Source organism: Lytechinus variegatus, chromosome 4, assembly GCF_018143015.1.
Source record: "Lytechinus variegatus isolate NC3 chromosome 4, Lvar_3.0, whole genome shotgun sequence".
Classification (NCBI taxonomy): Eukaryota; Metazoa; Echinodermata; class Echinoidea; order Temnopleuroida; family Toxopneustidae; genus Lytechinus; species Lytechinus variegatus.
In genome coordinates, this window is record NC_054743.1 from 15,523,813 (window position 1) to 15,549,553 (window position 25,741).

The 25,741-nt window shown below is 35.7% G+C and overlaps 1 long non-coding RNA gene across 1 annotated transcript; it reads right to left on the reverse strand.

Annotated features, from left to right (window-relative positions):
- Positions 1–704: 704 nt before the first annotated feature.
- LOC121412568 lies at positions 705–5,980 on the reverse strand. The gene is made up of 2 exons (XR_005969634.1): positions 5,799–5,980; positions 705–827 (listed from the first exon to the last, which is right to left on the reverse strand). It is a non-coding gene; the product is annotated as an uncharacterized LOC121412568 (long non-coding RNA).
- Between the last annotated feature and the right edge of the window lie 19,761 nt (positions 5,981–25,741).

Below are 25,741 nucleotides of genomic sequence, written 5' to 3' on the forward strand. Positions count from 1 at the left end.
TTACATGCAAGAATGAAGCTTGATTGTCACATTCTGTATGCATTATAAAAATGCATTAAGCGCACCTCTGAAGTGTAAATAAAGTATCAAGGAACCTGATGGGGAATGTAAATCTTCTCTAAAATATCTTTGCGGTTGTCAAAGAAAAAACCCACCAATGTTCTATCAAAATGTCAATAGAGTTTGTGGCTTTCCATAACAAAATAGCACATTTGCATTTAGTTGCACAGCGTCTGGTAAAAGAGGAATTTGAATCTATGATGAAGGTGTTTTAATTGTCAGGAAAAAACTGTTGATTGAAAGTTCAGTTCACCCGAGTATTTTTTGTACCAAAACTGCTATCTAAACATCTACAGCTCTCCCTGCAAATGACCAAACACCTAATATTATTTTTTATCTGTTTTTCATGGCATTTTCTGGTTTTTTCCATTCATATCATCCAATACGAAGTGTAAGCCTACATGCTATTAACCACATGACCATCACCATCTAAAATAAACTGAGCTTAAATCTGAATATTAAAATAGTTATATCTAAAAAAGTTAATATAATGAAAATGAAGTACCATCCCAAACCCACCTCCCTAAAAATAAATACATTGATAAATAAAAGGTCATGGAAAATGGCATTATTATATCAAAGTGAAATGAAATCCAAGCACCAATGAAAGCAAACCCACATGACGTCACTGCAATCGTACTCACCCTTGGAAAGATGATATTATATTCCGACTGTGCTTTGTATTCCGCTGCTAGCAAGCTACTTGCTTGCATACTAATCACCGTCACTTCATCTTCGTGGTATTCCTTGAACTTAGCGTATATATCCTGATAGAGAGAGAGAGAAAGAAATTAATTTTCAGAATAAAATCACATCTATCATCTCAACTCAAGCATATAATTACACATGAAATTCTATGCACAATTAATTGTGTAATTATCTTTACTAGGGTGACTATACCTACACATTTATGTATAATAATCTCAAATTTTGTGAAAAGGCACTTAATTTTCAATAAATATAAATATTTTTTATTCATAAAATGTACTTATAAAAGGGGGCCTTCACCCTACAAGCTCTGCTTTTTAGATGGCCTCCTTCCCTTTCAATTTCATGGCATTATTGTATTATAAAAGATGATTTAAATGTTATATTTTGTAAATATGTATATTGAACTATCATTGTAAATGTAAAAAGATTGAAAGAGGAAATAAATTAATTGAATTGAAATGAATACATAATAAATAAATAATAGTTACATTTATATAGCCCTTATTACACTTTGTTTCTAAGCGCTTTACATTGCCATTATTATTACCCCAGTCATCGGATCCTAGCATGCCCGAACACAATGTCTGCTTTTTCTCCACTCCCTGGGGAGCATTCCAATAAGATTTCAAGACGTAATTGCTAGGAATACTACACAGGCTTTCGCATCCTACCAGGTTCCTATTTTAACACCTGGGTGGAGAGTGGCATGTGGATTGACACCTTGCCAAAGGACTCTAGGCCATGGTGGGATTCGAACACACGACCCTCTGATTTGTCAATGATAATCCTGACTATGTATCTATTCTAAAGACAACCACATACTTATAGTAAGTCTACAACCTGATTTCTTTTTTAAAAAAACATCATAACATATTTATGAAGATGAAAATATGGAACACACCACTGTTCAACAATCTAATTCCTCATATGTAGCAGAAATGTTAAGCTAAATAAATCATTCCTACTCTGGCATAAAAGGTATTGACGTCAACAATCTCACAATATTATATATACCTACGATTTTAAGCCTATTTGGCCATTACTCCAAACTAAAGGCCTGCAATTCATCAAAATTTGACAATAATATTCTCATAGTTACTTTCAAGTCTCAATCTCAAGTAAGATCGTTCAATTTGTTCATATTTTTGGAAAACTACGCAAACTGCTGTTCTTTTTTTTTCAAAATTGTATCACACTATCACAGATCAATTACAAGGTGTGTAGTAACTTTCAGGAAATGAAGCAAATCTTCCATGTCAACGGAAAGCTTACATTCATTTGAATATCAGTTGTTTTTTATTTTATTCTCCTGAAACCTGAATATTTCACTTTATTAAGATAAAAGTTCTTCATTGTGCAAGCAGGTAGCAATATGATTTGTAAAGTCCATCATCTTGAGCATGTTCTGATACTTTAAAACATTCGAAATTATTATTTCTGCTGATAATGAATATACTTTCATTATCAAAATTGAGTCATGTTGTCCGTATTGAGAATGAACAATCAGGAATAATACAAAAAGATATAAAAGTTCTATGTAAGATAAAATGGTGAAAAAAGAAATGTTAGAATTTGTGGATTTGTAGCGATAAAAGCAGCCTATACGGTACTTAAATAGAAAGGGAATGGAGGTGGAAAAAGAATGAAAATATGACATTTGATTCTTTTCACAGACTGAAACTTCATTTTTTCATTCCCCAGATAGAGAATAAAACAGAAGAGAGTATCAAATAAAATTTTGGTAATTTTTTTGTTTTGACTGAAATCTGGAGCCTTGTTGCACTTTTCAACCTCCATGGCTTTAGAAGTAACGACAGAAATAATATCAGGTGTGGATGACGGACTCCTGGCCCAGTATTCACCCCCAAGTTGTCTATAATCACCCAACAAGCCGCTGATGGTATATTCATATGCCCAATGCCGAGGTTTAAATTGAACTTTGGATGCGCGGTCACGATCTATTACCAGCCTCGGCACTTTACCAAGGCAACGTATGATTGTACCCATTTTCTGTATGGCATGTAAAGGAGTAGAGGCTAGTCCTCCTAGGGGAAAATCAGACAAAAATATTATGCTGAGGTAATATTGTTGTGGTTATTCATGTTAGAGCTTCTGACTGATTATGACAAGAATTAATTATGAGCTTAAAGCCTCCAGCAAGACATCAATTTACAAGTAACAGTGGAAATTAACCGGATTGGGATGAAAAAACATAACTTGTAAAAAAATTACTCAAGCAGAAGTTTCGTATTTTAAGTAAACTTTCTGGACTTTAAAAATATCTGAGTAAAGATTTTGAAATTTTATTTTGTTATTGAACTGATTAGATTCTTCCACATCAAGGATGACCTACACAGTATTCAAGCAACCCAGAGGTGAAATAGAGCTACATGTACATTTACAAAAGCTGGAACAATTCTCGCTACAGACCACATTGTAACTTCAGAATGTTGGTTGTTGATGAAATGGAACAGACCCGCCGCCAGATCTTCATGGACAATAAATCTGGGCAAATTTACATGGACATACACCAATTCAAGTTCAATATGAGAATCAACAATCCCGCTAGTATCTCCTACATTTTGTGCACATTTTTTGCACCTGCACTGAGTTAGCAAAAAACATCTTAATCAAGATAAAGCTAAACATGCAAATAGTCCTGCAGAAATTTCTTCAAAATAGGTCACAGTTTTGATGGTAACTTTTTCTGCACTGCTTTTCCAAAATTATATTTTCATGTGTCTGCGGCCAAAGTGTTCTGAAAGAATCTGACAAGACACGGGCCTACTAATTCATTTCTTTCTGTAGGAAAGGATACTGCTAAAGCAGAGAGTGGGTTTGGAACAAGAATGAAGAGGTGTTTATGACTTGCCTGACATACAGCGTGAATATTTTGTCATCCCCTTTGATTGCTAGCTTCACATCCAAAGGCAGATCCAATCTCTTTCCAATTTAAATTCCAATGCATCACTGACAATTCACCTGCCACTTATATTCCAATCTTTCAAACTTCATTTCTTCTCTCTGTCTGTCTCGGACTCTCTTTCTCTGTCTGTCTCTCTAACTTTTACTCTCTCTCTTTCTTTAGGTGGGTTTATGCTTAGTTTTCAAAGGCAGAATGAAGCATTTTAAACATCCTCATCATCTTAATCACCATCATCATTTTTACCACCAACACCACCGCCACCATCATCATCATCATCATCGTCATCATCATCGTTGTGATCATCATCACAACCACCACCACCACCACCATTATCATCATCATCATCATCACCATATCATCATCACCACCACCACCATCATCATCATCATCACCATCATCATCCCAATCATCATCATCACCATCATCACTCCCATTACCTCAACCACAGATTCACCCATCTACCTAATACCATACCATTCCCTTGATACCACTCATCAGCTGTAACTATAAATATACCTCTCCTCTCCTGGAGCTCATTTTTCATACTCTCTCCATATTTCTTCACTTGACCATTTCATTATCAAAGTAGGGCCATCCTAATCACGCATCAATTCCAGCCCTGGTCACTCCATCAATTTACCCCCAAAATACTGATCATCTACCCACTCACTAAAATTTCTAATGTTTTCATCCCAGCCGTAGCATATTTTTCCTTTTTTTGATTAATATTGGAGTGCTCAGTTCTCTTTCATTGGGCAAGCATTTACAAAACAGTGCGCTTTGTGACAATTTTAAGGAGCAATGAATGAATATATAGCAATGGTGATTTCGACCCTTCCATCTGTCTAAAGTTTGGTAAAGATTCAATGACGTGAATCATATCAGACCATTACATGCAAATCTTATGAAAGTGCAGTGACCTTTTATCATTTGCCAATGTTGATAATCAAATATAATCTTATTCAGATCAGATACAGTGCTCTCTGGTGGGATTTTCTACCATTTTCATAATACACTTCATTTGATTTCTTATCTTAAAGATTTGGTTGGTACAAGAAAATGCAAAGATTGTATCACAAATTTCTGCCCATGTTATGCTCGAAAAGTAGTGTTATGCCAAAAGAAGTAGAGTGGTATAAATTGGATAGTGGATACCCCAATTTTTTTTCCAGACATAATTATATGTCTCATATTTTAGATTACAGCAACTTTTCACACAGCATTTATAGTTCTTTTACTCCTCAAAATGCTCTCACTAACATTGCTGTGAACGTCCACTACACATCCCCTTGTGTATATCTAATATAACTAGATTTATAACTGGAAAGGATTGCATTAATGGTGGATCTATTCAATTCAATTAGAGTTCCTGGGAAGTGACCAAATTCCATAGCACATGTCATATTAATCATTTCCTGTGACTTATTCTAAATACTTGGATACCGTCCCAACTTCTAGGAACTTTCGCCCAAATGGGCAGCACCACCCATAATTTTTGTTCTTGAAGTTATACAATTTGCTTTCCAACTCGAACACAGTTGCATCAACGCATAATTAAAAAAAATTAGTTATCATTTATGTTCATAATGAGAGAATCACATGCAAGATTTATTTCCATACAAGCATACATAACAAGTTTTTCACAAAATGATATGTCAACATCTAAAAAAGAGTCCCTAGAGGGTTGTTTATAAGCTATTCTGTATTGAAATCCTAGCTTTTCATTTGCTGAAATCATATATGTTGGTACAAACTGGCAAGGTGACAAGATACTTTGTGGAAGATCAATGGACAGTGTGAATGATCTATATTTCTTTCTGAATCACCCAAACAACTTATCTATTACACGGAATAGATGCAAGATCATAATGTTTGGTGTATCAAAACTATGTTAACATAAGGTGGAAACAATGCTTTTGTGGTTACAGAGCACTTGTTAGGGTTTTTATTCATTTTATTTTTATCATTATCTATTTTTAATACTATTCTTTTGGGGGGCAGTTTTCAATTTACGTTTTTCTTATTATTCTAGGGGGGTCTTTTACCATTTTTAGGGCAGCCCCTCCCCCTTCCTGTGGAAACCCTTGTAAGTAGAACTTACCTTAAGATCTGTACTTGCTCTATCATAGATAGCTGTCAGGCAACCCGGTCTGGTATCTTGGACAAATAAATCCTTATCCACATTTTGAGACGCCTTGTAGTGGTCCGTTAAATTCTTGAACTCTTCTAAGGATGACACCGCTGCATGAGAAAAGAGAGAGAAAAATATACGGATGATGAGACTATGAAGTAGTGGATGTTGATGGTATCTTTAAACTGACGCCTCAGGGTGGGCGGAGAACTGACCGATCAGTGTACGCAGCATGTATAAATCCCTTCTAATGCGCTGGAAATATACGTCAATCATGATTAGGGAAAAAATCTATATCACACCATCAATGAGAGAGATTCTAATTGAAAATCCATTTGAACTAAATGGGATGATGAATGCAAATGATTTTTTTAAACCTCATCAATAGGTGGTTTCAAACCGCCTCGATCAAAAGAATCCCTGTTAAATTATGAGAATTTTTTAGGCTAAAAAATACCCATTAATTATTCCTGCATTCACACCGCCCCGAAATATACCCTTCGGGGTAGGTTCCTTAAGTTACGAGCAGGCAAGGCGCGAGATTCAAAATCACTAGCCCAGCAGTCACCCACAGCGCCCGCGCCCAACGACATGCTGGGCTAAAATTCCCGTAAATTGCTTTCACATTGCCAAAATACCTGCGACCTTGGAGAAATCCACACGAAAGTTCTCGTAATTTCCCCAAGTATTTACTATTTCGCAGGTATTTTCTTTCAGGGAAATAAAGCGTAGTTTGCTTTCACATTACCAAAATACCTGGACCTGGTAAACTTTGAGGCAGTGTGAAACCACCTAATAGGTACAGATGACATACAGGATGAGAATGGAAGGCAGCAGATTCATATAGTCTTCACTTTTCACACTAGAAATTAACCGGGGGTAACACTAGTAGTCAGACTGGCACATCCTAGTATGCCTGGCAGGAAGGTGGCAGAGCAGAGCCAATTTATAATGAGGGTTCCTTAAAGTTAATAGTTTTATTTCCCCTGGTTAGGTTCATTGACACAGGCTGGTCAGCAGACATCTGCTATAGAAACACCAACCTTTTGGCTTTCTTCCATCAAAAGTACATATACATGGTTATAATTAGGAATGCAAGAGGATTTTTGATAAAGTTTGGGATTAACATTAAAATTAGGTACACTATTTTGCCATGATAAATCCAAATTATTCTATAGGCATATATAGACTTGTCAAGGAGCATTCAATGTCATAGCAGGTTTGATGTTAGAAGCTCTGAGAACTGAAGTCAACTTTAAAAGACACCATCAAACTTAGAGGCCTAATTCAACATTTAAAGTTGAGCTGTTACAATCAATCTCTCAGTGGGTAGTGTAAGATGTAAGCCCTGTTATTGTTCTCTTTTTACATAATGAAATATCATAATGAAATATGAAAATACAACTCCTGACCTTCTGTTCCTATTTGACCATGAATTACACTTTCCTTGAGAAACCAATAGCTGGATGGTAAGAGAGATTGGCATGACTGGCCTGTCATACTTAGTCTCTCTGACCCCTGTGCCAAAACAAAGTGTGAAATCATCACTTTGCTAGTGCCCTTCTGAAAGTCACATGACCTCCCTTTTGCAAATCACATGACATCAACCCTATGGATGCTTAATGAAGAAGGCCTCTCGGAGAGCAGGGTTTCAAATCAAGCTTTCAAAAACTCTGTCACTTTGTCAATGTTGGATTTGTAACAAGACGGGTGAGTGCGGGATGTGCTTGAGAGCAGGAGGAACTAGTTTAACACGCCTACTGCCATTTCCTCTGTGACATCCCACCGAAGGCCACGCATGAGTAAGGAGATCTGGCCTCATGCTCGCTGCCGATGGGATATGAAAAGTGACAACATGAACAGTGAATCTTCATAAGAGACACTAGCTTGACGGAAGGTGATTTCTGGTGACTCTCTCAGGAAGGGACGGACTGACAATAGATCCATCCAAAGTTGGCGATTAGTCATCATGTTCTCGGTGAATGTCACTGACAAGGCACTCAACAAGTTTACCAAGAACCTGAATTCAGCCTTGGAAACTTGCTGGATTCCAAGGTGCCTTGAAGGTCCGTCCCAGACTTTGATGATCAAGGTTTCCAATCTACAGCTGTCTTTGGTTAAAAATATGAAAGTGCTGTGGGCATCTTTCCCAAGCACACCAAGTAATTTTAATCCATATGTGTTTCTGCACTTCTAACCGAACTTCTTCCCTCAATTACCCCAGTCACTGCAGGTTTAGTCTGCACAAGTCGATCTTCCACAAAGTCAAATAATTGCCTTAGTCAAAGAAAATTTCCAGAACAGATTACGAAATCAGCGTGTTGTTTACCTCTTTAAAGAATGTTTCACCAAAGTCAAACAGATTTCTATGGTCCCAAGACATTTGACTCGACAAATTCACCTGTATCCTGTTTCTGTGCTCCCTCCCCTCATAATATACTCAACAAATAGAAGTTATCCTTTTTTTCTTCTCATGATGTAAAGCAGGGGACTTTTGAAAGAATTGAATATACATCCCCAAAATCACAAATCACTCCATATACATGGAGGAGATGGTTCCTTCCCTCAAAAGCAACCACAACCAGAAAATAATTGAGATTAAATTGATTATGGTTCTATTTGTATCTATACAGGGAAGCCAGTTTGAAGCACAGGAAACCTGGAATAAAACCACTAAGACAAGAAAGGTAAAATAGAATAGAAATATGAGAAAAATCAAAGACGAGAGGAGATGAGACGGGGAAGAGAGTGGGTGTGCCCATCAGGATACAGCATCAAGCCTGAAGAGAGGTTAGAAATGAAAAAGGAAATTGGCACTGCACCACTCCTCCAGATCGGATCAAACAAAAATCAAACATGTTTCCTCACACGCGTCAGCACAATGAATTCTCTCCCAATCCTATTCATTTCAGTATAGCCATTATCCCCTAATTTATTCATCAGATATTCCAACATGACGAGATGAGAAAATGGGTCCCCAGAGGAAAAGCTGCAAAATAAAATTGGTTCACCCCTTTCCTCTGATATCTATCACGCATGTCACACAGTTTTCCTTTTGCGTCATGGCGATTAAGTCCTAACAATTGCTTGATATCTGGAGGGGTACTTGCATCTAGTCTGATAACTTTGATAAAAAGGATTATATTTGAGCTGAGCCTTGAAGGTAAATTACTGTTTGGTAACACTAACAACTTACAGCGTGACAAAGAGAAGGTATTCTTATCAAAAGATTCTATCAAAGCAACTTTATGAATTTGTGATACAGACGACTTCAAGGTTCTTATCTTCTGAACTGAGTTTTAGCTAAGTTCGCACATTGATAATAAACTTTCTGAGGCCCGTTGCGGAAAGTGATGCAATCAAATGAAATATGATTTTCAACCAATCAGAAGCAAGCATTTGGGATTTGATTCCCTGAATTGCATTCCAATGAATCTCTTCCTGCAACAGACCCCTGAATTAATACACTGGAAAATATATAAGGGTACTCCATGCTAAAAAAACAATATGATTTACAGACAAAGTAAAATCAGACATAAAAAACACTAAAAATTTCACAACAAAGTTATGATATTTAAAAGTTTTGCATCATTTCAGTGAAACAGTTTCTATGTACATGTACATGTACATGAATATGCAATGAGTAATCTGATGTCATATCCCCACTTTACTATATGAATCATATTTATTAAAATGTTTGTTCTATCTATTGCATATTCATGAGGGTGTATATAACTGTTTGAACAAGTATTGCTCAACTTTAAAATTTAATAACTTTGTTATTTGTTATCAGATTTTGACAGATTTTTCAGAATTTGGCTCAGTGAATGTTTCTCTATTTCATATGATATTTATTTTCAACCAGGAGTAGTCCTTTAAGCTGATGTATCATGACTTATTTGAGGGATGACATTTATTGCACTTATATAACTTGAATGTTCTCTTGCTTGACTGAGCAATGACATTGAGTGTCGAGTGTCTAATGCTGCGTACCAAGAAAGATATATAATCTTGATTTGTTTATTTGAAGTATAGCACTTCAAATATTTGTAATATCATGCTTGATTTAACATGTGTGATTGTGTAAAAGATGGATGGCCCTATCTTCCAAAATAAAAAAAGACATCTATTTTCATAATTTCACCAGAAATATGAATAATTATTATTATAATTATACTTGCTTATATAGCGCTTAATACTTACTAGGTCAGAAGTCTCTAAGCGCTCTACAGTATATGCAGCATAATTACCCTGGCTTTAGCAGTGCAGCTGTTACGCGCGCTGCGTTTCAAGGAATAAATTCCTGCCAGGTACCCATTTACATCACCTGGGTTGAGTGCAGCACATTGTGGATCAATTTCTTGCTGAAGGAAATTACGCCATGGTTGGGATTCGAACCCACGACCCTCTGTTTCAGAGTCCGGAGACTAATCCACTGGGCCACAACGCTCCACTTGTTACTACTTGTTAGAGGGGTCTGCACTTTTCAATGTTTCCGAATAAATTCAAAAGGTGCTACATGAATGCTGTGGATCACAATCATTATTATCTACATGTGTACTTTTCCACAGGATTACATTATTTGTCATAATCAATCAAATTTTAATCTGAATTGAATTAATTCAAACCAGTCCAAAAAAAAGCACAAACAAATGGTTACATAATAAATAACTAAAAAATGACAGGTTTGGGGCCCAAAAAGAAGCACAGCTTGTAATCAGGGGCCGCTGCACATGATATTATACTCAAACATGGAAAAAACTATTTACAAGGTATTCATGTAAGGATCACAACAGAAACTTTACTCACGAGCACCCACACACCCTCTCACACTCACACATTCACACTCCAAACATGTCACCCCTTGACCTCTGCAACTAACAAACTGGTCTTACTTTTAAACAATTTGCACCATCTTTATCATTAATAATTTCCTATCCCCCTTCTTCAAAATGCAAATTGCATTTTTTGCCTTGAATTTTTCCCCTTACAATGAAATCCAATTTTCAAACTTATACAGGTTTTTAATCTGTCAAGAATAAGCCTAAGAATACAGCACATTGACATACATGTATACTGAGTGAAGTGTTGGATGAAAACAGAAGTACATTTACAGGTTAACTTTTTTCCCCCATAGACATCAAGTTCAATGATGTGCAATGGTTTACTAACTATATTGATCTTAGCTAGGTTTATACAGCTGTGCTCCCTCCATCATTATGCATGGTGGGCGATAGACATATATATTTGTCTTCCAGTCTGCTTCTCAGATCAGCTGAAGAATGGGCTATTTACTGCCATTTTAGATGCTGGGATGTGATTTTCCCTGTGTTTATGCCTCTTTATTACTCCAACTTAAATTGCCCCTTATCTTATAAGTAACTGCATACGGAGCTTCAACTCTACACCGATCTTAAACCAGAGAGTGTTAAGCCGAGATTTTAAACTATTTATGCCTGACTCCTTTTAACTGAACATACATATAAATCAAAACCATGTGTATTCCTAATCCTTAATCTAAATCTTCAACTGGGCTTAATTTTAAACCTAAACTTAAATCCAAATGTGAACCAACCAAAACTCTTATCAAAGACTAACCCAAAACCAAATGCAACCATAAACATATTCCTCGAAAATTTGTAATAATTTCAAAAATAATACTTTCAGTTTGTACTATGTACACGATGTCAGATTCTTTTGTGTCTTTTGCAATTGAACCAGATGGGTATTACAGAAAAATACCAAAAAAACACTCTATTTTTGTTATTTCACAATCCCATCAAAGGCTATTCATGTATAAACATCTGTTGAGACAATACCATGACTTTATGCAGTGACTATTAGACAGTATGCAACGAGGGATATTAAGGAAGTGATGAAGATGAGACTCGATGGACACCCGTCTATCATGACAATGTAATTTCGTCTTCACTTTGCCAACATCGTTCACTCCCACAGGCCCTTTGCACATAATGTTTTAATGTGCCTGTGTGCTCCTGACGCAAACTTGCACTTCCCTTCGCTCCGCCTCTGCGCATGAAAGTCCTTGCACGTGAAACTGCTACTGAAGCAGTTGTGTTTTTAGCTTGTTAGCTAGCTGAGGATGGGTATGTCCGCTGACCCCCCTTGCCAATCCTCAAATTGGTAACTGGAAACCTCCCATCCATCTAATTCATTCAAATGGAAAAAGTACATCTCGAATCTAAATGAAGAGTGATGGCGAGTATCTATCCAGAAGTCAATTAGAAGGCTCTCTGTCCAAGAATTTCTTCCGACATCCACACACAGATGAAGAATTTTCTACCAATATATCTTCCTTTTATCCCTAAAGCTTTTCTCTACTTTTGAAATAACTTATCATCAAGCTCATGGACGGAAATTAGTCACGATTTTGAAGCGGATGGAAATAATCTGAATATAATTTGAAAATTGTTACTTTTGCTTATTGATGAAACGACCGTTTGTCATTCCCTCTGTGTACAGAAATAAAAGCATTTTTTCCATCAATATACCTTGCAATCAAGACAGATTTGGCATTCATTACATATAATCATCAAATAGAAGGTCATTATGAGTAATATTGCCCTCTTTCAAGGTTTATAGTCATAGTAGATAGAGCACATTGCAGATAGCTTTCAATACACTGCTTATTTGGAAATACACATTGGGAAATTTACAACAAATATACCAAATTCTTTGACTTTATATGCTAATATTTTTTTTTAAAAAAGATCCCAGATACCAGATACTTATCGCTAGCTAAGCACAAAAACATTCAAAGTAACAAAGCACAAAACTAAAAATTGATTGAAATATATCTTGTAAACATTATTTGATTCTGTGATGCTTTAATTAGGGTTTTTGTTTATGTTATATTTCAAACATTTTCTGAACTGTAAATAACGATGAGTCATATACTGCAGAGTTTGGTTCTTCCACCTTTCCCTTCCAATTTTCAAGTGATTGAGAATGAGGGAAAATGGTAAGGACTGACTGTGGATCTAAGGAATGATATTTTAAAGGTCAAAGACCTTGGAAATTCTGGTTCACCAATCTATTTAAAAGGGATGAAGCTTAAAAAGTGGATACTGCTTGATAATCATGCAACTATATGCCAAAAGAGCAAGATGGACATAAACTCACATTACAATGTACCATCGGAGCATGGCTTAGCGTCCTTCTGTCGTTAAACAATGAGTAAATCTCCAAGGTAGAAACATAGCACAAAATGAGGGGATAAAAGAAAAGAGGGGTAAAAGAAAAACAGCAATTCATCAAAATGCCATCTGACGGTCTTATTGGAATCATCCAATTTAGATACCGATCAATTCCTCCATCTTTAAATGATTCCTCATGATACCGATCTACCAACAGTGCATTGGAATGGCAAGGGTATGGTGAATCCTTGGACCCTTCTCAAACCGAAGCTGTTTCTCCACATAGCTGCAAATGATTTTGAAAAATTCTTTATGACAGTGTAATATGCACATCATGCTGATCTGAGTCAAAACAGTTTGATTCCTTCAGACTGCTCCCTGCATAGAACTGCAGATTGCCTTGCTAAATATCTCAAATGAAATAACCAGTCGCTATGATATTCTAAAGACAGTTCAGATGTTGTTTTCTAATTCTCATCAGATAAATGCAAACATAAACTATTGTCTATCATGATTGTTGCTCATTCCCCCACCCCCACCCCACTCTTTCCCAGTAAATTCCATTTCTTTTAGTAGTTCCTCAAATTTCATAAATCATCTAAACATTGCATTCTTATGCTATCATCTTTCTGAAATATTGCTTCTTATGACTCTTCTTTCTCAAAATGGTCTAATTATTCTTTGCCTCAACTGATTAAGGAACGTATTTTTCATGCCAAAAGGATGTTAACTCAATTTGAAACGTAGTTAATGCTCTTCTGCTTCTGGCGGGGAAGCAATTATCTTCCTTTTTTCTCTCCTAATTCCCCAATTTCAAATCTCCATATCAATTAGAGCGCGCAATCCACTTTTGTCGCCATATTCGCTCTTATGTAATCTTCATGTTTCAAGGAAAAGGGAAAACCCCACATTCGAAAGATGCATGGAGTGGGCAAAAAGATATGATTTAATAGATGCATTCACACCAGAGAAAAGTAATGTACATGGGCCATTTATCCTGTTCCTATTCTTTTCAAAACCTTTTTCCAAACTTCTTTTTCTCTTCTACTGATCAAACCCAATGGTAATTCACAGAAGTAGAGTATTTTGAAATTACTGGAACAATTTTGAACATTCTGGGGGCTAAATTGCTAGTGCTTTGCCCACAACTCTATAGGCCGCGATGCATTTTTTCCCTCTTTCACTTATCAAATGGCAAGCTAAAAAAAAAACCTGGGTACTCTTGCTTTAAAAAGAATGACCATGCAACTCCTTGCATTAATCTACAGAAGACAGAGGTCGGGCCAATTTCTGAATATACAGTGTCAGGTTTTGCGGCATTTATTGTAGCTGTTATGTTTAAAAAAATAGGATAATCATTTTTTTTTTTAGACTCTCCAATTTATCTCAAACGAAATCCTGAACGGCACAAGAATACTGGTTAGTCAAAAAATGATATGTTACATCATCAGATTCAAAATTGGCAGTTCACAGAGGAGCCTAAACTCTGAATGTTTCAAGAAGATCAAACTTTTCACATTTTCTTCCGGTGTAAATGAACCGAATATTTCATTCGCCATCTTCAAGTGGTTTGCCTATGGCATATTATTGCATTGATAAGATGCCTGGAGACAGATGTTGAAAAACAAATGTGTTTAATGAACCAGTCGTCCATGACATTTCTACTGTCAGTGTGATATCACATTGCTTCATATTATAGACCACGGCAACAGGCAAATGATTCACCTCGATAGATATAAGAACAATGCATTCTATGATATGATGCTAATATTGTGAAAGACATCTGTTATTTCAATCATTATCAGACTAAAATATACATGAGGAAGCTAATATAAAAGTATGATGAAAGAAATAACATGGCCTACAGATGAAAACAACTGAAAGCCCAACTGCTGAGATCCACAGCACTCTTCCCGAATCTTGAGTAAAAAGTAAAGGTAAATACACAGAATAAGGAAAACCACAATGAAAAATACTCATGACCATTCAAAGAATACTTTGACAAACATCATGCTCACATACACATTACTGCTATATCCAAAATATGCAGAAGCTATTTGCAATCTGCTTCAAATACAAAAAGAGCAAAGTTTCAAATAAGACCTCCCCCCCATACATTCCACTCCAAATAATTCTACATTTTTTAGTAACCCCTCCCGCTGAGAAAGTCATTCCCAAAAATTGTGACTTATAAATTCATAAAATTGACGTATGATGTCAAAAGATGGGGGCACACATTTCTATATACACATACTGTACACGTTATTGTTACACTAAATGTTCTAAAATTAAAGTCATCTTTTATCCTACAGGAAATGATGTTATTTATACACCTGAACAATAGGACACAACAGACTGATTTCTTTGCTCAAGTATGACATTAGACAAGCAAATCTGAGAGCAATATTTTGATAATCGTCGATGCAGAAAGAAACATATCGATCAGGAATCATGAGACACCTGCACTGCTTTGGTCAGGTCAATAAACCCAAGAAGACTAGTATTCCATCAGAGGAGAATTGTCTATGATTTCTTTATTGGACACCTGTCTGCAGAATAATGAATAACTTTGAATTTGCAGGGAATATTGGCCCTACTAGGAAACCTGTAGGGTCTTTGGATAGAGCTCTGGAAAGGTAAACAGGTAAAATTAGGCAATGTTTCATCTTTCAAGGAAATCTCAAGTTTGTGAGATTCTAAGAATGTTCTGGGGGGTGTTTCATCGATATTTTCGTCCGACAAGTCAGATCGGACAACTTTCCTGGATTCTGATTGGTTGAGAAGCACTGTTACTATAGTAATTGTCGGATGAAACAGGACTTGTCGGATAAAACGTCCGACAGGTCCTTTCATGAAACGGTCCCCAGGCTAACTAGAAGGAAATATTTTGATGATGGCAGTGGCTCCGAGAGCTAAATGCCAGTACTGCTCCAGAATCACAGCAAATATTGATGTTCTAACAACTTAGATACTGCATGCTTTATATATGTTCAAAAATTTCAAGTAATCTTTAACCAATTCCTTCATTCCTTTCTCTTGGGCTGTAAATCTTTCCTCTTTGTTTTCTCACTCTTGCACTTTTTTTCTCTTCCCCTAAATTCCCCCACCCCTTCTCTCTCCCTTCCCCCTCTCTCTAAATGCTACATTTTCATTTTAATCACTCTCCCTCTCCTACTCAATGATTACTACTCCCATCCTTACCAAGTTTATCCCTTTTCAACCATCACATGTATCTAATGGCATAGGAGGAGAAATACCATGCCATAAGCTTGAGGCGCACTTAACCATATCATGCCCAACTACTTCACTATAATAAAAGAAACATCATTTCTTCTTTTGCCTCGACCTCTCCACAACCCAGCAGATATCCCGGAGTAGCCTTCCACGGGAGCAATTTAGCTGATGAAAACGAAGGAGGCGGATCACATGAGGGCAAACTAAATCAACTTTGTTATGCTCAAGAGGCCAGCCCGCAAACCGTATTTACTATTCTGCAAACGATGCCGGCACATTCATAATAGATTCAACGGAGGTAATGGCATGGAATGGAAAATATGATCATGCTGCACAGCAAACAATTTTTCTTTCTTCTCTTTCTGCATTGCTGGACAGGCTCAATACTCATACTTTGCTGAATTAGTGCAACTTTTTTTCAGCGATTTGGGAATATCCCTTTGCCTTGGTGTCTTCAGGATACATGAGGAAAAATCTGTTGCTGACAAAAAATCATTTGTTATTCTCATGAAATAAGATGGAGGAAAAAAATTCTTTTACCAAATGCCTTATAGAAGTAGCCACTTATATCAGAGGAGACAACAAAAATTTTTCAGAACTGAAGTTACGAAAAACTGTTAAGAGCAGGAGACAGACCTGATGTCATCAGAGTAATTGGTGAATTAGCACTCTCTCCCTCACCAGCTCACAGTCAGTAATGAAATGTAATTTCCTATAGATTTCTGGGAAGATGCCCGCATCGGCACCTTTAGTTTATTCATGACCTTATTACAGAACCGATACTGCGTACATGGAAATCGATCAAGTAGACCAATAACGATTGCCTACTTTGCAATCACAATTAAACCCAGTGTACCAACTTATGTTTAAGAGGTCTGAGTGTTTGCCTTGACCGAGAGACTTAAGGTCTACTGTGGTCATAATATGCATGTAGGCCTATAAAAGAAGCATCTTCAGACCTACAGTGAGACTGCCAAACAACACTTGAGCTCCACTTCTTTCGAAGTCAAATATATTCTATTTTGCAACTAATTCTGTTTCAAAGAAGGGTCTGTGCCTGCAGACTAGTCGATGTCCATAAAACAAGCTATCACCCCTAGCAATAACCCATACCTGTGTGATAGTACTTCCAATGACCTTACATGACCTCAATGAACTCCTACCAGGTCACTCCATCCTGCTAGCCTTAGGGTATACTATCAGACCATTGTACCTCTTGTGTGTATAGGTGGATGAGTATTTATAGATCATTGTGGTGTACCAACCCAGGGTGCATGGTTAATAATGGTCTATGTGGTTAACTTCATATAATTTGTAATATCACTGTTCTGGCAATAGGTATTGTGTATCAAGGGAATACCTGTATCATATTGTACATTTATTCAATTTTAAGCAATTTTGTCTTTACAATTGAAATGCATCGTTCAATCAGAGCAGTTGAATAGCTTGTTTACAGTAATGCCAATCATCTCATTCTATCATCAAAACAGAAATACATGTACTGGCCCCTAAACTTTTTGTATTCTTATTTTTCAAAACAACCTACATTTTTGTTTAAAACCTTTGAAATTATCTCCATTTATCAACTTTTTCATTTTCTTGGTTCTTAAATCTCTACAGAACTTCAGTCATTTCAAAACAACCAAGAATAGAAACAAGTTCCACAACTGCGATGAATCTGCATGTATACACGTACATGGAAAAATAATCTTTCTCTGGGAAGCAAGTAGTTTTCCATTAATTAGACAATCCCTTCAAAATTTCAAAGTTTAAACTGGAAATATCAGTTTAAGATATGCACCCTGTAGGTTCTGTAGTAACTGGTTTCATTTGCTAGGCAACATGCTAATTAATATGTAGGTATATTACAGAGAATCAGAGATTTATTATATATATTCTCAAAAAGATAACAGAATGTATAGGCCTGAAGATTGATGCTCTAACTCTTTACTGAGCACATTCATAAGTATCAAGGCAAACACTGTCTCACTCCAAACAAAAAGTTCTTAATCGCACGATTGCAGTAGCACCAATCACGTCACAATCAAACCTCCTTTCGCTTCACAGTGAATTAATTAGAATAAAAGCCAGAGTCATGTTCTGTTACTTCTGTCACCGATCCAGGAAGTCCAATCAATTGACCAATTTTTCCCTTGATTGGTGAACCATTTCCGCACAGATTTGAAGTTCCTGGCACCTGTCCTCCGGGTTGTAATACAATACCTGCAGGCCTGCCAACCTTGCATAGGATATATTTGTTTATTTCTTTACATTCTGAAATATAAGGCAGATTTGATCATCAAATGGACAACCTATATACACCTGTTAGCAAACACCCCAATCAATATTTCTTAGAAATATATAGGCCTTACTAAATAATAATAATAGGCATGTACAAGTGGCACCATCTATCTAGATATACTGGTCATATTTTCCAAGGTGAACTATATACACTTATAATAATATATATTTATAATATATAACATAAAACATATAATTATATATAATACACTTTCAAAGCTTAAAATCCTCAATGATCTTTTGAATAGTGATCTTTGTAACTGTAAGAATTTCAATTTTTTAATGGTTTTCACAGGAATACAAGTGTCGTCATCATAATACATCGATCACCCATGGAAGAATCTTCAAGACATCATCTCTTCAGGCAGGCATTTCATGAAGCAAATTGTCAGTGCTCTCAGCCAGTCGGATGCAAGAATTTCAGTAGCTTATAACATATGTAATTAAAATATACATTTCATGAAACACTCCACAGGAGCTTGGGAAAGCCTGCAATAGTTAAGTCCAAACCACAGTTAGAGGAATGGATTCATGAGGCTGCATTAATCTGTGAGATGCAGAGAACCCATGCACTGACAAGCCAGAAAATGTGGTTTCAAAATAGACAAGTTTGGAATAAAATTTAAAAAGAACAATCTCTTGAGTGTACATGTATCATCATCAAGATCTGTAAATGCTTTGTAAAAAGTGCTTTTTGATCATGAAAGATCCTTTCTACAGTATCAACTTGCTGTGGTTAACGCATGATTTCCTCTCGCTGGTTGCTTTTGTTGTTGTTGTTTGTATATATTTGGTTATACAAAGCTTTCTGAATACTTTTAAGAGCTGGTAAAAGTGTTCTCCTTAGTGACAACCACTATGCATTTCAACCCATTAGTCAAACTTTGAAGGACGATGACATGGATCCTACATTTTAACTAACACTACAATTTAAGAGAGTTCACTTATTATATTAAGAAAAACACAATATTATGCATATGTAATTAAGATTTAAAGATTTTAGCAGCATCTTTTTTTCTTTTACAATATCATGGAATTTGGTGAGGTGCTTTATAGAATAAATGGTCCATCCAATCTAAATTAAAAGTAGGAGGTCATGAAACTGATGACCATACTTCTGTGGTCATCTCCCTACATGTACATGTATGTACGAGCATTTAGCAGTAATACTCTAAATCCCTTGTAAAAGTTGACAGGTGAATTTTTTTTTTAATTCTAAACCTGAACCGATGCATCAAACGATGTTCAAGCTAGAATGACAAGCGAATCTTGAGTTACATTGAAGAGAAGCATGCAGAACACAAAACGTGACATCTTAACAGATTGTCAGGCACATTACAAGGAATAGTGCGATTATATTTCTCCTTCTCCATACTATAGCAGAGGGTTTTGAAATATCTTGCAAACGTTTACCCGACATGCATGACAAGCCATTTTCTACATTGTTTCTGAATGAAACTCTGAAGAATACACCAGTCACACTGAAGTAATTTGTATAAAACCACAGTGTCAATTTGCTTCATTCATTCTTGCTCAGTACATTTACATAAAATTTGATTTAAATATTTAAATAATATGGTTGCCTTCATAGTGATATGACATATTCGATCCAAATGAACAATTATATTGGAAATACCAGTCCATGTTTATAACATTATTTATTTTAATAGGAATGATTTGTTTCTTTCTTTAATTGTGCTGCATGCATACATATCATCTTGCACACATTTATGAAAATTTTATTACAATCCTACACTTCTACCGCAAACTAGATGCCCTGCGCAAACCACAATTTCTCATGTACACGAAAAGTGTGCTTTCTCCTCTGACTTCTTTTTTAATTAATACAGATTTTCTCAAAACCTAGTTAGTACAATTTAAATATTTACCAACTCAGATGTCTTGTACAGAAATAATAATGTAGCACAAAACTTTTTTAGGACAGTCCAAGAGCTACAGATAATTCTGCTTTCCTACATATACCTCCAATGCATGTCAGCATACAGTTTTATGACAGAATGAAATATTCATTGAAATATATCCTACATTGAGGTGTTGACTTCCCTTATTCAAGAGGGTCTGTTCAGTCAAGACTATCATCAGCCCATGCTGATGGTGTGAACACCCTTTGGCAAGTGACAGATCAATGTGTATTTTAACGAAAGGTGGGAGGTACAAGTATACAAAGTTGCACAGTAACAAGATGACAAGATCGCTATGCTGACTATTTTAAATAATTTCTCATTTCTATGTGGGGGGTGTCGTGGTTTAGTGGTTAAGACTCTTGTCTTTCAATCTGAAGGACGTGGGTTCGATTCCAAGCAATGGCATGTTTTCCATCAGCAAGAAATTTACCTACATTGTGCTGCATTCAACCCAGGTGAGGTAAATGGGTAACAGCACAAAGTAATTCCTCAAAAAGTTGCGCGCAACGGACTCGGTACACTAGCTAAGCCGGGGTAATATAGGAGCGCTTTGAGCAATAGCAAGGTGGGTACGTGTTCTATACAAATCCTATATTATTTTTATAAGTAAATGCCCATGCAACAAAAAAATAGCTTCAGAGCTTCAAAATGATAAACAATACAACTTACATAATCTGTAAGTTTTCCTAAGTTATTTACAAAGAAGGAAAAATAAATTGATGTATAGTAAATATTTCATTTTCCCCATCCTCTCCTACCCCCCCCCCCTTCCCCTCGCTCTATTTGTCTCTCTCTCTGTCTGTATCTCGCTTTCTCTCTCTTGATTTTCTACTTCCCGTGACTTTTTTTCTATATCTCTCTCTTGGACAAGAAAAAGTGACCTTTCTATTCTTCTTCAGGCCTTCAACTCTGCTTCTTCACAGAAACTTATTTTTTTTGTATTTGCCTCTTATTTTCTCACTTCCGCATGCTAGCTATTCTCATCCTTATTTATATGCAGTATTCAGTCACTCCAGCTACCTGGCATACACGCTTCCGAAAGATGCCTGCTAACCACTACACCGGGATGATGCCAAGCGTGCATAACGGTGACTGATTGATGCACGCACTCGTCCATGCCGTCCTAGGTGTGATTACAACGTAGCTAATGATTACCTTAGAGAACAGGGATATATAGGTATGGGACTAAAGGGATTGAATAGTGTACATAAGTAGTGTCGGCCTATACATAAAACTACAATAAGATGTCAACAATTTACACTTTCTGCAAACAGTGAATCTATAAAAGTATTCTCAGTCCCTCTTCTGCCCTGGTTTTTATTGTAATATGCTCTTTTTAATCACAACAAAAACATCATAACCTTCCAATTATGCACAGCATAATCCATCCTTCATACCCTTGTGAAGGGTTTCTATAGAATAGGTTTCACAATAAATTTCACAGGAAACTTTTCTTGCAGGTTTCATCTTTTGAAACAAAATGCATTTACATGCAGTAGGTCGCCCTATCCTTTATAACAACACTCCGTCCTTGGTTAAACTAAGAGTAAGTATCTGCATGATTTTACTGACTTCAAAAAAAGTTTAAGAAACCTACTTTTATAAATTTCCTGGAATTTCTGAAGAGCACGTCATCAGGCAAACCATGCAAGCTTCCTCCCCTTTCTCTTTTTCTTTTTTCTCTCTGACACACAGACCATACACACTTTCTCTAAAGGTCATATTTAGGTACAAAATTATTTTCAGACTATAAAAATGCTTCATCATTTATTGAAGAAAGGTCTGAGCCTACTCTCCCAAATATCTAAATTGCCATTTCAACAAACTGGGGAAAGCCTTCAGAATATAATATACACTGAAAATATAATATAAAAGGATTAATACTATGACTTTAAATAAAAAATATCAATTATAAATTAATCAGCTATAATAGTAAATATGTATAGGCCTACATGTACATGTAGATGTAAACATTTATTTTAAATCAAAAACCATTTTGCACCATTGGTAATTTTGGCAATGGGAATGCCACCAAATCAGGAACTACAATTCGTCTCCTGGGCGGAAAAAACAAGAGTTAACATGCTGAAATAAATGCAGTTCTCGCAATAGAAGGGCACGCAAAACCCTAATTCTCATGCTCTATTAAATCCTCTACTTATATGCATCAGGGCTTTTCATGGCAAGCTTGCGTAGTTGTGATGAAGAGGCGCTTGATGGATGTATTCAGTTGAGTCCTGGAAATTCAAGACTACATTATTATCAAGGTATCTTCTGATGCACTGTACCATACAGGGTTGTTATTACTATTCCATAGTGAGGAGAGTAGTATCCTAATCATCTGTAAAGCAATTAGCTGCCGTTGGTCAATTGCACTAATGATATGAATAATCCAATTTACCCGATCACCTCCGCATTTCAATAAACATATTTTGATGAATACATATTTCAATTTTCCAGCGAATTGCAGATTAATCCCGGAATCTTTGTAAATATATGCTTTTCTCACACGCACACTTTTTGACGTTCTATTCAATGGTATCTTCAAATTCATTTAGAATTCACAAAATTAACCTCTTTAATCAGTTTTCTACAATGAATTATTCCAAGAAGATTTTGTTCACACAGTGACCATAAATATTTTCAAAATGTTTGGTTACTTTTAAACATGTATGCTAGATTCATTACTTTACGGTACACCATGTATTCTTTCGTGGGTATATGTTGGCCCTGAAAAGGACCATCTAAACTCAATACTAGATTCAACATGTACATGTAATAATGATTGGATCTAACACGATAATGGTCAATTCAACTACATACATAGTAATCATATTCCAGATGTGATCACACTATCACTGAATATTGAGTTTAATAACATTTTAGTTCTTAGAGTGCATGCAGAGAATGCCATACAAAAAATAAATAGCTGGGTAATACTAGTATACTAGAACGTGACTGGCTAGTCAAACTAGAGCACAACACTCTTGCCCCTCTTCAATAGGTGAAGAAGTGTAAGCCATAAATCATTTTTAATCCTTCTATTCATACCAATTGAGTGAGAATAATGAACTGCTTATGGTCAGATATACAACCCTGACCCTAAACAAACCATAATTTATCCTACACTATAAGGTCCACTTCACATAAGAATACTAAACCTTACTACGTAATTCACCTACAATAAACCCATTTCATATAAAAATACAGACATGATATATTAAATCCAGGGTAACATTAAACAGAAAAATGTTTAGTGCTCTGGAGGGTAATTATGATATTAAAAAATTTTACATTGTATGTTCAGTTTTGCATTTTATCTATTAGACCTACATGTACTCTATAGGATAGGCCTATATAGACTCATAGCTTTTACAAGGTTGACTTTGATAATGTTGAAATACTATTAAATGTATGAAGATTATTGTCCATTTAGGTTATGATCTGTCTAAAATCTTATTAGTAGTTCACTGGTCATGACATAATTTTTTCTTGAATTCTACATGTACATGTAGTACAGGTATGTAATCTCTGACCTTCCGTAATTGTCATATCAAAATAGATGTCGCCGAAGGACCATTGTCCAAGAGATTAGCTATATTTCTATAAATTGGATTACTACAAATCTTGTAATCTAAGCTTAGAGCATCCATCATAATTATATTTTATGATCTCGTATTATATTCTTAGGGCATATAATCAAGTAATATGAACCACAAGGTTCAGTGACATGTTTATACGACAAGGAAGGTTGAACTGTCTTTAGTGTCTTCAAGCAATCAATAGTCTGACCAACTGACCATGCAGCTTCAGAATTTCATTTCAACAGCATAACACATCAATCCTTTCTTCAAGCAAATAATCTCTTTCCCACAATTCAAGATATAACATTTTTTCAATAAATATATCAACTCACACCAAACAATTATATCAGAAGAGGTGTTCTCATTAGCTTTGATAGAAGTGAGCATATCCCAGTTTAAACTCTAAAAAATATTAGGTAAAAATGCTCCATGAGGGTAATTATGCGTCCAACCAAAATTTGGCATACGTATTTACTTATCCAGTGTGATGAAAATTTTGCCCATTCTAAAGTAATTGCAGCTCATTTTTAACCTTACTGGACAATATGCTTCCCACATCAATTGGGTAAAATACTGCCTAAAATTGGTTGGACACATTATCACCCTCGTGCAGGTTAAAATTTTACCAAATATTTTGTATAGTGTACATTATCCTATGGCTCAGTCACAACATGAACTAAAGCGAGTTCTGCAAATTAGGCATGCATCACAAGGGCACATGGGAATACTTTGTAAGTGCTAAAAGCCAATGCTTATTTCACAAACAGTAAATTTCATAATCAACACATATACTGTATTACACTACCCAATTTGAATTGCCTCTTTTAAGTTGTGAAAGACTGAAACTGTCTAAACTTCACAGACCCATTTTCACCAATATGCTCCAATGCCCAATGGATTCAAATTCATTTATTTCACTTCTCTTAAAACAATAAAATACACAAAGAAAAATGAAAAATCATATTTGAGGGGAAAATGAATCTGAGGCCATAAGAGCAGGATTGACTGAAACAAGTCTATAAAATTTCTTTGTTGATAATATAGGCACTATTTGGAATCTAAGGCTAATACCCTACCAAGCATTTGTTCAAAGACCCGAAGTAAAAATATAATGAAAAAACTAGATTTTAATTCGTCATGAGGACGAATTAGGTGGTCTGTCATGAATTTTCATTCAGTGTAGGCTAATGTTGTATGAAATGAATTACTTAGATATGATTGATAATCTTGATCATACACATCATAGGACTAAATTTAGACCATTCTTATATGTGATTATTAATGTGGGGATGACAATCGTGATGAGTATAATGATGGTGGTGATAATACAATACGGTAAATATGAAATGAAGTTTGGAGCACGTAAAACGCCTTAAAAACTCAAAAATTTCAGACGATTTTTACCAAAATTGGCATTCTAAAATTGTGCAACGAAAGGCGCCTTAATCTTAATTTCCACAGCAGCTAATTTTTAATCAACAGTTTTATGTTTTTTGTGCAAAATCTTTTTAAAAACCCTTTGTACTGTTAGCACTTTTTTTTCAAGATTTCAAGCAAGAATTTTTACAATTTTAGTGGGTATAAATTTCACAGAATACATGAAAATTCATAGGTGATACTTTTTTAAAACTAAAATATGTTAAAAACTTTTGTTCAAAATTTCTTCAAAATTTCTATCATTTTAATTAGAAATTTCTGAATCACAATGCTTC